General features: G+C 38.5%; 1 protein-coding gene and 1 long non-coding RNA gene across 4 annotated transcripts in view; one reads left to right on the top strand and one right to left on the bottom strand.

Annotated features, from left to right (window-relative positions):
* The window catches only part of Pcdh15 (protocadherin related 15), a 1,307,054-nt gene that overhangs the window by 823,250 nt on the left and 466,256 nt on the right, over positions 1-17,548 (bottom strand). The gene's annotated exons all lie outside the window — the stretch shown is intronic.
* Positions 1-17,548, top strand: part of LOC125411435 (uncharacterized) — a 44,562-nt gene that overhangs the window by 24,196 nt on the left and 2,818 nt on the right. Inside the window, exons 2-3 of one of the 2 annotated variants that reach the window (XR_014998359.2) lie at positions 4,672-4,808; positions 15,427-15,499. This is a non-coding gene — a long non-coding RNA (uncharacterized LOC125411435). Of the gene's footprint in view, positions 1-4,671; positions 4,809-5,354; positions 5,811-15,426; positions 15,500-17,548 lie in introns of those variants that run through there. The other variant, XR_007235321.3, reaches the window with a different exon arrangement.

The raw sequence follows: 17,548 nt of genomic DNA, 5'->3' as shown, positions 1-17,548 counted from the left end.
AATATTTTGCTTATCACCATAGATCCTTCATCTGGCGTTGGATGACGATACAGATGGAGGCCCGCGTTGGAGCACCGAACTGAGCCCTCCAAGATCCAAATGAGGAGCAGAAGGAGGAAGAAAATGACGAAGGACTGCGAGGGATACTATCACCCACTGATACAAGGGGTCGGATCTAATGAGAGTTTACCAAGGCCAGATGGACCGTGACTGAACGAGCATGTGATCCAACCAGATTCTCTGAATGTGGCCGGATTTTCTGAATGTGGCTGGCCTGCAGTCTTTCTGAAAAGCCATTGACAATGACACTGGGACTGGTTTCCTCTGCATATACTGGATTTTTGGGATCCAGTCTGTTTGGATGCTCACCTTCCTGGACCTGGAGTGAGGGGGGAGGAACTTGGACTTCCCACAGGGCAGGAGACCCTGACTGCCCTGGGGGACAAAGAGGAAGGAGGAGAGGGAGGGGGGGAGTGGGAGGGCGTTGGGAGGAGGGGTGTAAATGGAAACTTTTTATAATTTAATAAAATTACTTTAAAAAAAAATAAAAAAAATAAAATAAAAAAAAAATAAAATCCCTCTAGACCTGAAAGACAATAAAAGCGTTGCAGATTCTTTCTTCCTATTTTTTTTTTACCATGTTCTGTTTCAAACCCCTTGAAGACACCAACATGTCTCTAGGAATAGTCTTAATACTGTAGTAACTGTGAATTCTGGGAACAGAAAAAGTAGAATGGTGTCCAAGCAGAAAGTAATTGCCTATGATGGAAAGATAATAGCTTGAAGCAGCAGGAAGCAACCCATGAGAATAGGTCATCCCTTCTAGAAATAGAGCATCCTTCAGGCCAGTGAGAGAACCAGAACTGAGACAGTGATCAATCCAAGCACTTGCCCAAGATGGTTCCTTTAAGATCCTTTGCGTCCTTCATAGGCAATGCTCTGATTTAATATGACATCTGGGATTATACACAAATATGGATTCCCTCACTTATTCCTGCCCTCAGTCTGCCATCTTGATTAGATATTACCCTCTTGCTTTTCACTTTAAATCATCTTTTTAATAGGTGATTTGAGAATGAACATGGCTGAGCACCTCCCACTGGGGGCTGCTGGATGTGGGACTTTTGTCCTTAAAGTCAGATAACATATTTAGAATGTAAAATTAAGATTCTAATGAAAACAAAAGCTAGTACGTTTTATAGTAGGTCTCAGTTTGTAATAAGATTTCTATGTTAATTCCTTAAGAAATTAAAATGGTTGACACACAGGTTTCTCTGGTTGTAATTATTAATTAACTTGCATTTATTTATCTGATACAAAGTAAACTTTGGAATTCGTTTGCAATCTCACTGTCTTGAACAAGAAATACATTTTTTTTGAATGCTTGCAGTACCTCTTTCTGAGAAGATCATTCTTTCTTGAAAATCTCTTTTCCATTAGTCTCTGACTTGATCAACATGAAAGACTTCTCTATAATTAAGAGGAAGTCCATTTTGACCATCAGGATTGGTCAAAATGTGAACAGGTGATTCAAGTAGATGCAATGTATCTTGAAAGCCAAGGTTCTAGGGATGAACATGTTAATCCCAGTCATTATCCAGAAGCAGATATTTGGGCATGAGTACTATAGCGATATTTCATTTCTGTTTTAATAAATAAAGCTTGTCTGAGGATCAGAGTGTAAGCTAGCCACACTAGTCAGTCATACAAACCAGACAGTGGTTGCACACACCTTTAATCGCAGCAGCCGCACTAGTAAGCCAGAGAGGCTGGGTGGTAGTGTTGCAAGGCTTTAATTCTAGCACTAGAGAGGAATATAATATGGGAAGAACAGGAGCTTAGGGTCTCATACTGCAGTCAGTCTACAGTCAAGCTGAAGACAGGATCTCCCAGTCTTGGTAGAGGCAAGAATTTTTTAGTGGGATAGCTGATTTGCTCTTCTGATCTTCAGCTTGAACCTGTCTCTGGGTTTTTATTATTTGTGCTACAGAGAGTATCCACTGCTGAAGTTTCTAGTGCATGTGTCCAGATAAGCCATCAATTTCTCTTACATATAGGAAGACTGTGGACAAAGGGGAGGCCAACAATTGAATGAGCATGTGCATCAGTGGAGAGAGTTTCTGTAGCTCAGATGTCTCTGGCTTGCATAACTTCTTAGACCAGCTAGCCCAGTGCCAGTGGAAATTGTAAAGTCTCCCTATCCATTCATCACAAAATGCATCCCTATCCACTCGCACCCATGGGAAGCTCTTCCCTGGCTACAACAGCTTACATCGGGTTGCTTTTACTTGAAACCATAGGATTCACGCACTAATATGAGTCCTTTATCTAACGCACAGCTAGGGAACCAGCTATGCTGTGGTTTTTGCATCAGCATCCACTAGTACTTTTCCCATTGTCAGGTTAGTTTTTCACACCCAGGAGCTTTTTGAGGCTCTACTGACTTCCTGAATTCTATATGCTTCTGAGATATTTCTTATTTTCCTTTCTAGAACTTCTGTAGCCATTTCAGTTACTGCTTGGCTACATCGTCTAACCTAGATTCAAGACAGTTGGAGGAAGTCAAGACAGACTTCAGGAAGATGGATTTGAGTCTTAATTGAGCAAGACAGGAGAGAAAGCAGGGAGTCTACTTTTAAAGCCAAAGAGAATTTTTCAGTGTTACTAAAAATTTATAAGATGAGTGGAGAGGAATGTTATTCTTCTCTCTTGATCGAATGTGAGGAAGGAAGGAGCAGGAAAGAAAGCAACCTATTGCAGGGAGAAAAAAAAAAGGTGAATTAATGTATGTTGAAGGAAGAAACACTTCTGTGTTTGCAGGGCAAGAAATCTGAGAAGACAAGTAAGTTGAAATGATAATATTTTCATTTTTCTTTTATTTTTTGCATACACACACACACATATATATAAACAAAGCATTCCAGTTTTATGTATTTTATAGCCTGTTTTTTAGAAATAATACAGGGCAATGCTTCAGGGTTCAGGATAAAAGATGAAAGTAACATAGAATTGTATGTTCATAGAGTTAGATCACTGGACATTAAACCATCGTCTATGTGTAAGTAAATACAATGTTTTTTAAAAATATAAACAAGTAAATATATTTGTTTATGATAATTATGTAATAGATATTGATAAAGCCTGTTTACTTGACTTTTAGTTTTTTTTAAAGTACTAAATGAAGGGATATAGCAGCAAGTCTTAGTGACATATGCAGTTCACATGTTAGACTAAAAAGAAGCAAATACATATAAATATAATTATAATATATATCAAGAAGTAGGATTTAGTACATCATTATATTGCTACTGTCTTCAAAGACATCTTCCTAGTGTTGGAAAGAATGCACAGGACAGACCCTTTGAAAAAAGTTAGAATAAAAATCATTATGAAGATTTTAAACTCGCATCAGTAGCTGCCACAAGAGGGACAGATGCATAGAAGCCTCCAAGGCAAGCAAGGAAAGCCTTCCTTAAAGGAGCCAGGACAAGGTATGAGGAGGGAGGGATGGAACAGGCAAGTCCTGAAGCAGAGAAATCACATGGTCTCATTTTCAATGTTACAAATGTTTGCTGCTCTTGGCAGAATTCCTCAAAAAACATCAAGAGCAGAAGTGAGACTAAAAATTTCCACACTGCTGTGGCAGTGTCCTAAGACAGACAGAGCTGCTCTGTGGAATATGGAGAAAATGAAGTTAAAAATAAAAACAAAAAACTACTAGGTGTTTTTAGTTGTAAGCATTGCCTTTAACAACTGAATCAGCTAAGGTGTCTACATGGGACAAACCTAGGCCCTTTATGTGTGTGTGATAGTTGTATTGCTTAGTGTATTTGTGGAAATCTTAGCAGGGGGGACAGGACCTGTCCCTGCAGCTTTGACAGACTTTTGGGAACCTATTCCTCATATTGTGTTGCATTACTAATATTCCTTAAGACAAGGGGAGGAGCTTAGTCCCCCTCACCTTGATATGCCATGCTCTGATGACACAGTGGGAGGCCTATCCCTTTTTAAACCTAAACAGAGGAGGAGTGGATTTTCAATGCAGAGGGGCAGTGGAAGAAAGGAATGACAGGAGAGGAGGGAAGAAAACTGTTGTTGGGATGTGAAACAAATGAATGAACATTATTAATTAAAACAACAAAACTACAAGATAGATATGAGAGTTTGGAGGAAGCTGGAGAGTGGTGTCTCACTCCCTTAAAAGCAACACTCGGAAGGCAGAGGCAGGAGTACCTCTGTGAGTTTGAGGACAACCTTATCTACAGTGAGTTCAAGGGTTGAAGAAAGAGGATGAGAGGAAGATGAATGTTCATAGAAATGTTAACAACAGAAACTTTAAAGTTAGACCTTAAAGTTCAAAGTGAGCAAATTAGTGATGCTTACTAAATTAACACCAAATATATGCAATACCAAGCTGAATGATGGAAGCTTGGCTTTGACAGTCCAGGCTAATGATAAGTGGAAGTAACACAAGATTTGGGTTTTCAAGCCAACATTCAACATGTAACCAGCAGTCAGAGAAAACCTGGCATTCTGTGATCCTGAAGAATGGCTTCACATTCTGTCTATCAGATTATGAAAGCACCAGGGAAGCAATCCTCCAGGAATAGAGGGATTCTATCTGTTAAAATGTCTATAGCTTATTCTCAAGAAGGTCTTTGTGTTTGACAGGTGGACAACCCTGGATCAATGCCCTTGGGCTTTTGAGCAAAGTTCCAACAAGTATAGCATAGCACAGTGAAGAAACGCTCTGCCAAGAAGGGAGAGTTAGGCTTGAGACTTCAAATTCCAGATCCAAGAACTTGCTGGTAAGTGGTTGGGTGTGAGAGGGAGTGGGGGAAAAGAGATGGAGAAAAAGAGAAGAAGGAAAGGGGAAAGAAGAGAGAAGGAAAGAAGAGGAAAGAGAAAGGGACAGATGGCGAGAAAGTGGAGGAGAGGAAGGAAAATAAAACTAGATGAGCAAGGAATGAAGTGGGGGGGGTGTTGTGGAATGGGGAGAGGAAAGGGGAGTGAGAAGGGAAGATTACTAAAGGTAGATAGAAGGAGACATGGGAGAGAAAGAAAGGAAGACACAGGGAAGGGGAAAGAAGAGGAGGAGAAAGGAAGGAAGGGAAATGTAGGGAGAGGTGACAGAGGCATGGAGAAGAGATGGGAAGGGAGAGACGAGAGACTAGAAGAAGGGGTAAGAGGGAAATGGGTAGAAGAGAAAGGGAAGGAGAATAAGCTGGTAAGGAAGTTGTAAAGAGGATTGTCGAACTGTAATGAGAAAATCCATATTGACCATACCTTAATTATTTATTTTCTAATGTAAACTTTATCTAAGGTCATAAGAATAATCTCACAATACCCAACAGGTTTTAAAAATTCAGAATTTACTGAAGCGTGAAGCAGTGTTTCTTGCCTGCATTTATTCTTGAAACGACAGTGCTCTTCAAAGTCATTTCTACCTGTAATCCAACCAGTCTTAGGTACTTGAATTTGCTACTAATAAAATTTATATTCACATGAAAGAAACAAAGTTTCCAATCTCATATGACACCAAATCCTCAACTGAACCCACAGATACTGTGAGTTTTCAAATTTTTAAATGATACAGATATTTTTAAAATATATCTGTTTTTTTTCCTCATAAGAATATTGTTGCCTCCTCCTGTTTTTCCTTTACTTCTTACCACCCAGGTGTCTACATAAGCACAGAAAACAGCCTCCTCCAGTCTCCACAGCCACTGCATAAAATATTTAATTTTTAAGAGATGTATTTTCTTCTATACTAATATTTGAAACAATAAAGAAGGCATAAATATTCTTTACATTGTCTATGACTATATTAATACTGATCACTGTATCACTACACTATACTATCAAGTATTACTATGACAAGATTGTCATATTCCCAGCAAACAAACCAGTATTAAGAAAGTCATGTGTCGTTTTTATGAAGAATTTAATATATATATATGCAATATAAAATCAAATTTAATAATCTATGAGATACACACACAAATACATAGCTATTTCTTATTGTTTTTTGGTGACTTTTCTTCTGAGGGAAGTTCTCACTATGTAGCCCAAGAAAGCCCACAGCAAACAGCATTTCTGCCTCAGTTTCCTTACTGTTCAGATTACAAATGTCTACAGCCAAACATAGTTGGTATGCGTTTGTACAAAGAAAAGTAATCTAGGCTCAAACAATTAAACAGGTTTCTATTGACTGGATTTCTCCACCTCATTTCTTATATTCCATTTCTACAGACCAGTTGCCATGGTTGACAAATGTTGCAAGGAGCTGCTTGTTCATCCTGGCTGCCGAGAATCAAAATAATCACACAGAAACTATATTAATTAAAACACTGCTTGGCCCATTAGCTCTAGCTTCTTATTGGCTAACATTTACATCTTAATTTAACCCATTTCTATTAATCTGTGAATCACCATGTGACAGTGGCTTACTGGCTAAAGTTCCCGGCATTTGTCTCTGGTGGCTCCATTGCTTCTCTCTCACTCCACCTTTCTTCCTCCCAACATAGAGCCTTCCGTTTCCTGCCTAGTTCTGTTCTTCCCTGACACAGGCTCAAAGCAGTTCTTTATGACTAACCAATAAAAGCAACACACAGACAGAAGGTCCTCCCATACCAGACAACTTGCTGTGTTATGAGACTATCTAATCAATTAGAGAAAAAAATAAATTTATAAATTATATTGGGCTTGTATAGTTTGCCCATGATAGAAGATAATTTACAGTTGCATGTCTGGTAATGATCAAACATTTAAAGAAATAAGCATGTTGACAGTAAACAACAGGTTTTATGATTATAGCACAGTACATATATCTTAATTTAGGGTATGCTAAAATCTTTGCAAAGGCTTTAAGACACTTTGCTTTGATGTACTGTGTGTGCCTAATGGTTCAGGAAAGGTCGTTCAGCCCATAAATTTTGCTATATTGTGTTTGCTAAGTGGCATCAACTCTAATTTGCATTTTCTTACTGTGCCCATAATAACAATAAACTTGACATGGGGATATAGAGATGAGCACATTTTTTTAATGAACAAGGTAATGCTTTTCCCAGGCAATCTCTAATGTTCAAGTGTGCTGACACTCACAAAGTATGTGATGCATTTTAAAATCCATTGAATCAAGAAATGTTTATAATTTTAGACTAAACCAAAGCAATGAGCAAGTCAAGTCTAGATCCTCTTTTAGGTTTTATAATAATAATGATAGAATATCTGGACAGAATTGTATTCCTATCCCACAATCAGAATTGTCAGATGTAACTCAACAGAAACCCTATTATAAAATAAATTCTCTCAGCTGAACATGCTCATAAACTCCAAACTTAGTTGATTATTTCAATTCAGCATAAGGTAACCTTAAATATGGTTAGTACATAATAATTAAAATAATGTTACATTTTGGTGAGGGAGACATTTCAGAGAATGTTTGCTTTGAAAGATTGAGGACTTGGTCTCAATTCCCAGAGTACATATAAAGAAATGCGTGATGGTTTATAGTGGGACAACTTTGATTCCTATACAACTTAATGTAAAGTGTCCTTTCAACTGACAAGCCAGTCCTGTTTAATATGTTAAATCAACTCTTCATAGTATGCACAGGATATCGCAAATTTTATTATGAAAAGGAGAGATAGAAATTACCATATTTTAAGAGGACATGGAGCCCTCTACTGCGTGTTGCTGTTCCAGTTATTTTATGATGTCAATAGTAGAGCCTTGGACTAAAACAGCCATGTGTTGAATGTTGCTATGTGAGATTGTTAAACAGGTCATTGCATGTTGACTCCCTGTCTAAAGGAGAAAGGTGAAAATCCCATGGGGAAAAGATTCACAACAACTCAAAACAAGGAATGTTCTCCTTTTCTAGTGAAGATAGCATGGAAATAAGTAAGGGCCAACGAGAAGGGGTGGCGAGTAAAGGGGCTGTTGACAAGGTAGAAATCTGTTCTTGATTCCCAGAACAACCATGTATAAAGAGAACTGACTCTCACAAGTCATTTTCTGTCCTTCACATGTGTGCCATGGTATGAGTATTGAGAATGAATGCACATATATGATAAATAAATGGATAATTCCTGAAATATAAATAAGGGGCTTTGTGCTGTTTAGCACAAAATTAAAGAAAAAATTAGACTATAACATAGGGGTTTAATTATATACATGAAGTATGAATTTGCTTTAGGCATTTTTGGAAACTATAAGAGACATTTTAGAATTCATCATCTGGGTCCACAGTCAATATCTTTAACTTCCAACAGAGAAGAATGTAAGTGATCATTCCTCATCATGTTTCCTTAATATGACAACCTGCAGCTTCCCTTGAAAGAATATTTACCATGGATTTGAAAGTCTAAATGCCCACTCATTTTAAATAATACTGAACTTCAAAAAGACTTAGGTTGCAAACACTGAAGGCTCAAGTTCATTATTCTACCTAAGAACTAAAAAAAATGTGGGCATGGTTATTCTGATTCATTCAAAATAACCATGTCAGTGAGTCCTTTAGTAATAGTATTCAGTCTCTTCCTAATGTTTAGCTCTCCAAACAGATGCTGTAAAAGGCTCAGTATCTCTAGCAGTAGAGGGGTCTTGGCTAGACTCTCTGGACCAATTGCAACAGGCACTTAAAAGGGTCACAGGACTGGGATGTGGACCTCTGTAAACTGTCTGTTAATGCATTGAGAAACTGTTAAATAATGTTGATATTCTTCCTGTCATTCATACACCCTTTTTTTCCTGATATGACTGCACCTATTATTTGTATATGTCTTTAAGAGGTAGCATGAGTTCATTGCTGTGATACAGTACCGTCTGACTTTTCTGTAATGTAGCAAAGCAACTGTTTTGTACCTCATGTGAGTATAAAATACCATCCAATATCTGACTGACTTAGCACATAAGACCCCAGTGATGTGCTGAGCCAGAACAGAATCCCAACACACATTCTCTAGCTGTGACCACAACAATGATTCTTTCCTGCTACTGTGGCCAGTAAAACATTTCTGAAAGGCAGATACCATGATTTACAGGAATTAACAAATGTTGAATTTACTAAATATCATTGGTCTTTGTGTTTATTGATGCCTCTTCCATGATCAGAGCAAAATTCTTCCCATAGTGCTTTGGGGCACAAAGGGAAACTCTAAAGGTTGTAATCTTCATTTCTCTTCAGTACATGCTTTTCTTGGGGGAATGGAGAATGTCAAAGGCTTCACAATACTGTACAATCCAGTCCTCTATAAATCAATATTCATATACCCTCCTATACTAAACTACAAGGGAGATTAAACTATTCCTCAGCTAAGTCTCTTTTTCAAACATTGCTGTCAACCTCATCACATGAAAAAAAATATGGCATACACTTTGACAATATATCATCTATATTGTTTCTTGAGGTTTTATTTTAGTCCACAAAAGGGATGTGTATATCTTGAGTTACAAAAATAACTTACTAATTTAAGTAGATTATAGCCCAATTACTTCATGTTTGTAATACTTATTGACAATTAACGATGCCAGATATACAGCTACCTTATTTATTTAAGTAAATAAATAAAATTCACCTAACAAAAAATGTGATGCTTTACTCTGTTTGCATTGTACCTGTAGAGAATTCATAGAAGTTATCTTACTTCTCATTTCGAAGACTTAAACAAAACGAACACTCATTAATAAATTATTGTCAGCCATGATTTTTGTGTTACATATTATTTATCTTTGTCTTCTATGTTGGCCTGGGGAGGTTGCTCAGTTAATAAAGTGTCTATCATGTAATCATAAAAACCCAGGACCAATGTAAGAAAGTGGTATGCTGTTGCCATGGTATTGGATGATTCAAGAGATAGATAGATTCCTGAAGGACTTTGTCTAGCCAGCCTAGTCTGATTGATGAGCTTCAGGGTCACTGAGACCATGCCTCTAAAACAAAACAAAACAAAACAAAATAGACAATAGTCCCAGAACCTTCATCTGGCGATAGATGGAGATTGAGACAGAGACCCACATTGGAACACTGGACTTAACTCCCTAGGTCCAAACGAGAAGCAGAAGGAAAGAGAACGTGAGCAAAGAAGGCAAGACCAGAGGGAACCTTCATCCTTCGATAGATAGTGATACAGATAGAGACCCACATTGGAGCACCGGACTGAGCCCCCCAAGGTCCAAATGAGGAGCAGAAGGAGGAAGAAAATGAAAAAGAAAATCAGGACTGCGAGGGATGCGATCACCCACTGATACATGGGGACTGATCTAATGAGAGTTTACCAAGGCCAGTTGGACTGGGACTGAACGAGGATGCGAGCCAACCAGATTCTCTGAATGTGGCTGGCCCGGAGTCTTTCTGAAAAGCCATTGACAATGACACTGGGACTTGTTTCCTCTGCATATACTGGATTTTGGGGATCCAGTCTGTCTGGACACTCACCTCCCTGGACCTGGAGGGAGGGGGGAGGAACTTGAACTTCCCACAGGGCAGGAAACCCTGACTGCTCTTAGGGATGGAGAGGGAGGAGGAGAGGGAGTGGGGGGAGTGGGAGGGTGTTGGAAGGAGGGGCGGAAATGGAAACTTTTATAATTTAATAAAATTACTTTCAAAAAAAAAACATGAGAGTGATCAAAGAAAATGCCCAAATTTGATAACATCAACATGTATGCAAATGTACACCCAAGAAAACATGAACTTGCATACACACACACACACACATACACACACACACTCACTAGTGACAAGTATACCTAATAAAATCTGTTAAACGCAGAATTATGGGAAACTTATCAACAAATAAAAGTCTAAGGATATTTCTAATTGTGATGTTTATGAACCTTACTTCCCTGGAGATGTGAGATTCGCATCTGTATGCTGTGAATATCATTGGCTAATAAAGATGCTGCTTTGGGCTATTGCAGTACAAGGATGGAATTCCAAGTAGATAGGAGGAGGAGAGAGTAGGCAGAGTCAGAAAGATGCCACGCAGACAGGAGACAGACCCCAGACACCAGACAAAACCTTAATGATAGGTCACAACCATGTGGTGATACACAGATTAATATAAATGAGTTAAGATATAAGAGTTAGCCAGGAATATCCCTAAGCTAATAAGTCAAGCAGTGTTTTCATTAATACAGTTTCTGTGTAAAAATATTTCAGGTCTGCACAGCTGGGGAATGAACAGGCAGCCTCTGCCAACACCCTGGTAAAAGAAGTGTATATGGAAGGATTTCAAAAGTCTTCAAGATTCTACATATTATAAATTATGCATTTTGAAGGCTGAGAATAATCTTTTGTTTTCTGTATTTGTTGCTTGAATCTTGCTTGATAGTTCAATCTTTCCCTGAAAACTCTGTGTGGCCTAGGGTATCCGTGATCTTAGGATGGCCTCTCCTCACCTGCCAATTGTTGCAAACATAGGTATGTACCGTCATATCATGCTTGATGGTGAAAATGGCTTAAAAGTTTAGGAATGTTTGAAAGGCATTTGACTTTTCACTCTAGCATTTTAACACATTAACAGAAAGCAATGCGAGAGAATCAGAGAAATATTAGAGAGCTGTAACCTCGAAGGGACATGTAGAAGAAGGGATATGAGAGAAAATCTGAAAAGACAGACGTCTAGAAAATGATGGTGGCAGTTGACAATGAGGGCTGACTGAGAAGCCAAGGACAATGGCACTGGGTTCTGATTCTACTGCATGGACTGGCTTTGTGGAAGCCTAGTCTGGATGCTCACCTTCCTAGACCTGAATGGAGTGGGGAGGACCTTGGACTTCCCACAGTGCAGGAAACCTGACTGCTCTTTGTACTGGAGAGGGAGGGGGAGGGGGAAAGAGGGAGGGGAAGGGAAATGGGAGGAGGGGAGGAGGTGGAAATTTTTAATAATAAAAAAAAGAAAAGAAATAAGAGATAAAAAAGAAAGAAAATGAGGGGGCTTAGACTGAGTGTGGACTGAGGCTTCAAGGCAGATTAGGTCCTGGGAGAGGAGAGAGGAGGTCCGGAACCACTGCATGTGAAAAACATAGTAAAACAGGTAGCACTCAAAACTCAAGTGAGAAATCAATGTCTTTACTTGCACAGCACCCAAACGACTCTGAGCACTCCAGGCTGGTACCTACCCACAGGAAAAGCCATTTACAAACTACTTCTCAGGCTGTTTCCCGTGGCTTTCAGTGTTTCTGAAACTGGCTTGTGATCCTCCCATTGGCCCTTCTGATTATATGTAAAGCATTCTGTGCTTTAGAAGTGGAAACTTGATTGATTATGACAAAACTCTTCCTTCCCTGGTTTTCTGCAGTTAGACCTGCTGATAAAACTCATGTTTGTAGAGTCTATGTTGTCAGAGAAATACTATGGAGTCATTTACAACCCCAAACATGCATATTTTACAGTATCAGACTGTAATACATACATTTCTCTAGAATGTGAGAAATTAGTGGGGTTTAATTTTAACTGATTTTTAAAACCAAGCACATGTATTTTTCATGATAAGGAAGTCTATTTTGTCAGGTATTAGTATGAGATTATAATTTAGTTAAGTATAATCACCTCTCTGCTATACAGAACCATGTATTTCACAATTTCTTTATACTTCATGATTTCATTCACTCAGCTCCAATAAAGTCGGTCACCTACTGTGCTTAAACATAATACTTTCACCAGAGTCATTTAATCAAATGACTTCTGTTGCTGAAGTAAATGGGACCTTAAAATGCTGCAGTCTTGTGTGCCATTTAGCCTTTTTCAGAGCCAGGCATCTGTTCCTCCTGCATCATCCCGCTTAGGTCTCATTCACTCATGACTTTTAATGCATTGCTCTGACCTTTGGTCCTGGGAAGATACACCCAGCTCTACCCACTGTCAAACTGTGACATGTCTCAGGACATAGCAGACATCACTGTATCCCTCCTGTTGAGATTCTTGTCATGGGTAGGTGAGCACATTTTAGGTTGTTGCTGCAATTTTTAAAAATGCCAAAAATAACTTATGTTTTACTGAGCATCCTTTGGCATGTGCCAAAATGATTCCCAGACAGATATTTTCAATCATGCACCCATGATCCATTCAAATAAATTTAAATCTCTATTCCTTGGAGCTTGGGATGCTATGTATTTTGTTTCCTGTATGCTAAGAAAAGAACAACTCTAACCAGAGTCTAACAACTCTGACCTTCATTCACTTGATCCCCAATCCCATTGTGGTTTTACTCTTAACTGGATCTCTTGAATCAATTCGTGGTTTGCATCTGCATTTTCATTCTGGAAGCAGGCTTTCACACCAAGAAGAAATTTTAAAAATGCAAATTTGGATATGATCTTCCAACTTGTTATCATCCTAGGCAGTGGGTTCTGTGTTTTGCCTGCCTTGCCCTGGCCTCACTTGATGTTAGAATATTGTCTCTTCTGGTGTAGAAGTTCCTTCTGTTTGTGTGTTGCTTTCATTGGTTAATGAATAAAGAAACTACCTTGGCCTAGTTGACAGAGCAGAACTTAGATAAGCGGAGAAGACAGAACTGAATGCTGGGTGGAAGAAAGGTTGAGTAAGGGAAAGGAGCCGCCAGAGACAGAAATACCAAATCTTTCCTGGTAAGCCACAGTCACGCGGCAATATACAGATTAATAGAAATGGGTTAAATCAAGATGTGAGAGTTAGCCAATAAGAGGCTAGAGCTAATGGGCCAAGCAGTGTTTTAATTAATACAATTTCTGTGTGGTTATTTCGGCGCTAAGCTAACCAGGTGGCTGGGATGAAGAAACAAACAAAAAAGGTTTTCCTCGCAACACTCTTCCTCCTAATTCAGGAAGGTTCTGGAACTATCCCTCTCGCCCTCACCTTTAGCCAACCTCATAACCCATGCAGTGACCAAACAAACACAATTTCAACTGCCCCTGTAAACAGGCTTTTAAACATACCCATAGTTTATGTTTAAGGGGATTAAGAGTGCTTAATTAAAATTTATCATCATTATTTAATAAATAGAAATCTTCTACATCAAATGGTGGCACCCCTGATAATAGATTTAAGTTTGGCAGCCTTTATCTGTAACTAGTATCACAGATTTAACTCATAGTCTTTGATGCATGATCTATCATGGCTTTGTTAATGAATGAGAAATGGGATGAAGGAAAACAAGGGTTTAATTTTAAAACAGTGTTACAATAATCACCAGCAGTCCAAACATTTAGGTCATTTTAAAATTAAGATGGGATTATTTTTTTCCTTTTGCAAAATCGATCTCACCTTTCAAATTTCTTTCAAATTCTTTTCCTCATTTCATTATTATAATATGGAATTAAATATTTATAATTAGAACTTCCTTCAGAAAAATACAAAAGAAAAATTGAATGAAGATCACCATTAAAATATACATATTAAATTTTTCTAAATTGAGAATGCAATTCTTTGTGTTAAAAGAAGCAATGCCCCACACCTAAAGTGAGGGGTAATAGGAAGTAGGTGATGGAATATACAGCCCGACACTCATTCACACATTGGCATTAGTGCTTTTAATAAAAGGGCATGGAGTTTTGAGGGGGATGTCTCGTAGCAGGAAGAGTTGGAGCAGGCAGTGGATTGAACATGACCCTGCTAAAGGAAGACAGTGACACACCTTACTAATAGTACAACTTAAAAAATAACACATACTACAACTTGCTTAAAATATTAAGTAACCCCTATTGTAGAGATAGTAAGCAAGCCTGAAATGTGTTACCCCCAGATTTGCAAGCAATGACCTCACTGGGATGTCTTCCCAGGCACAGGCCTCCTCCCCTCAGTACCTTGAGTTTCTCAACGTTCTGCATCAGGGAAACATTGAACCATGATGCAAATGACAGCTTCAGCTCTACCTTACAAAATCTGTAATGAAAGTGTTCACAAACCGAACCAGGGATCAATTCTTCATGAAGCTACTCTATGAGAGAGCAGCAGTTTCCTATGCTGGCAAAAGAAAAATGTCAGGGACACAATGAATTTGCTTCAGGTGCAACCTTGTATTCTTGAGCTGCTAAATATGTAGTCTTGTCTTTTGTTATGTAACAAAGGAATCCTCCTGCTGATTGTGATGAGTGAAAGTATTTCCTCTAAACATTCTGAATTGATTACCAAACAGAAGTACATGGTTATTCTTCCTGTTTATAACTCTGCAACTTTATAAACACATTTGTGATTGAAATTAGACCTCCAAGGACTGTATCAGAAAAAGAAAACATTTTCTATTATATGAAATGCTACTAACTATTATCACTCTCAGTCCTCGGTTCTGTCGAGTGGGGCTGAGTTTATTTTCAAGTTAATAGCTTCGCTCCTTTCATGGACAGTAGGCTCTGGGAAGAATCCATGTCTTTTGACTCTTTCTTACTTCAGGGTCTTGCTCATCCTCAGTGTTAAGCACTATTATATCCCTTTATTTGTTTTAGAGACACGGAACCTTGAAAACAGACACCATTTAATAAAATAACAGGTCTACTGCATCCAGTAACACATTTGCAGGTGAGTTGGAGTGTACTTATTTCTCAGTCTACTACAGTTTAGTCAAAAGTAGGCAAAGATGGACCAACTGTTGGGTATTTGAAAACTTTAGATCACACTGACAATCCTGATGATGGAGGGACTGTCCTTAGGGGTCTGGCTGAGAGCAGATAGGACATTGCAGATGAACATAATGCCGTTTTACATTTTCTTAGATTGCAGCTCTTGTGTAAGGGATGGTTCCATACATACTGCTAACTCCTGTGTTTGAAGAAAAATCCATTATATTCAAAACTTCTCAGAAGAGCAGGAGGGTTCATCAGAAGTCCAGGGTGGGTGGAGTTGGGTGGGACTTTGTGTGTAAGCCTCCAGGCTGTCCCTTCTATAGAGGTAGACTCGGTTCCCCCGGAGGTTGTAGCTCTAGTTGTTCATAGCTTTCACAAACTCAGCTATGTACCATCTGCTGCTTTCATCCACTCTTTTGTCCTAAAGATTTAGTATAACGAACGCATAAGTAAAATATTAGTATTCTAGTCCCTGTCCAGCTTTTCCATGCTAAAAATAATGGAATATTATTAGGCTTCTAGTACTAAGAAGAGAGGACTGTGTAGAGAAAGACCCAACACTGTCAGGGAAAGGTTCAATTCCTATATGCCTCCAAGGAGGGAACCAGATATTATGGTCTCATCATCTTCTTCTTAATCTCCTGACTGCTGTTTTGCTTTGTTGACTGAATCAACTAGATTGTAAAAAAGAACATATGTATGCTATTCCTACAGGATGGCTGCCAAGGCCTGGAGAGCACATAGAGGAAACTAAGGTTCCTGGCATTTCATTTACTCTCTTCCCCAGTTCTGTTTTCCTTAACACAGCTATAGCATAGGAAACTTTACATAAGAGCAATAACAGCGATGCAGGATGCGTATAAAGTGCAATCTGAAAGCAGCAGAAGGGTCCTCCTGTCTATAATGAGCATCTTAGTCCAGCTTTAGAATGAACTAAATAGAATAGTTCCTAGAAAGTGAATAAAATAATTCATTTGGAATAAACATAGCCACAAGAAGCGAACTATTATGCCACAAATGTAATGTTGTCTGTCAGTGTGATATGATATGAAAAAAGTATACATGCAACATGTTCATAATAAAGAGCAAGCATTCTAGATTATGGGCCAAAGTAGTTTTATATCTAGTCTTTCCTGGAGCATTAACTAACCAATAATTTTTCAGAAGCCACACATAATATTTTTGGCTTCCAAAGAATAAGAATACAAAATAATCTTTAAGAGTTATGTTGAAATCTGCTTATGAGTTAAATAAGAATTACTTGTTCTTGACAGTAAGAGGTTGGTGATTTGGTGGGTAGATGAGGAAGAGAAATGTCACACAATGATCACATTCTACGTATGCACCAGTAGGCATAGACCACTCTTCAATCTAAATTTATTTTGATATCTGATACAGCTTTTCCTAGCCAACATTTTGTGCATAAAGACAAAAAGTGAACATCAGTTCAAAGTACTAACATTCCAAACCAATGGTACACAAGACTAAATGGGGATAATGGCCAATTACCCTGCAATAAACTTGGTAGAAGACTAAAGACATGGTGAAGAGTAAAGGATAAAGCCTCAGGCTTGGCATTGCAAAAAACATGGAAAATTAAGCATGCAGAGTACGTCATGACAAGTCTTCAAGACTAGAGGCTTAAGTAACACCTGACATCACTGGGGGCCAAGGACTCTTTACAACATCCCTAGCCGTGTATTTTAAGTGATATCACCCTGCAAAGCCTTGTGGGATAGACAAGGAGAGCCCACACAATGGTCTCTAGATGAGTGGGAAGGAACCTGGTTTCTAGAAACAAAAAGAATGTACTTTAGGGTGCACTCTAAGAAATGACACAGCTGAGGGTGTTCACTTAAATATATTTTTAAAATTGGAACTATGAAACTATGGTAAATTACAGTTCTTTAAGAAACCTAAGTGTATTTTGTTGACAAGGATGCTAGATTTCATAAATTATTGTTTCTCAAATTATTTCATCTTGTGGGAAAATTGTGTCATAGAG

Source organism: Myodes glareolus, chromosome 18 (genome assembly GCF_982192425.1).
Source record: "Myodes glareolus chromosome 18, mMyoGla1.1, whole genome shotgun sequence".
NCBI lineage: Eukaryota > Metazoa > Chordata > Mammalia > Rodentia > Cricetidae > Myodes > Myodes glareolus.
The sequence above is the reverse complement of the archived record's forward strand: the minus strand, read 5'-3'. Positions and strand labels throughout refer to the sequence as shown.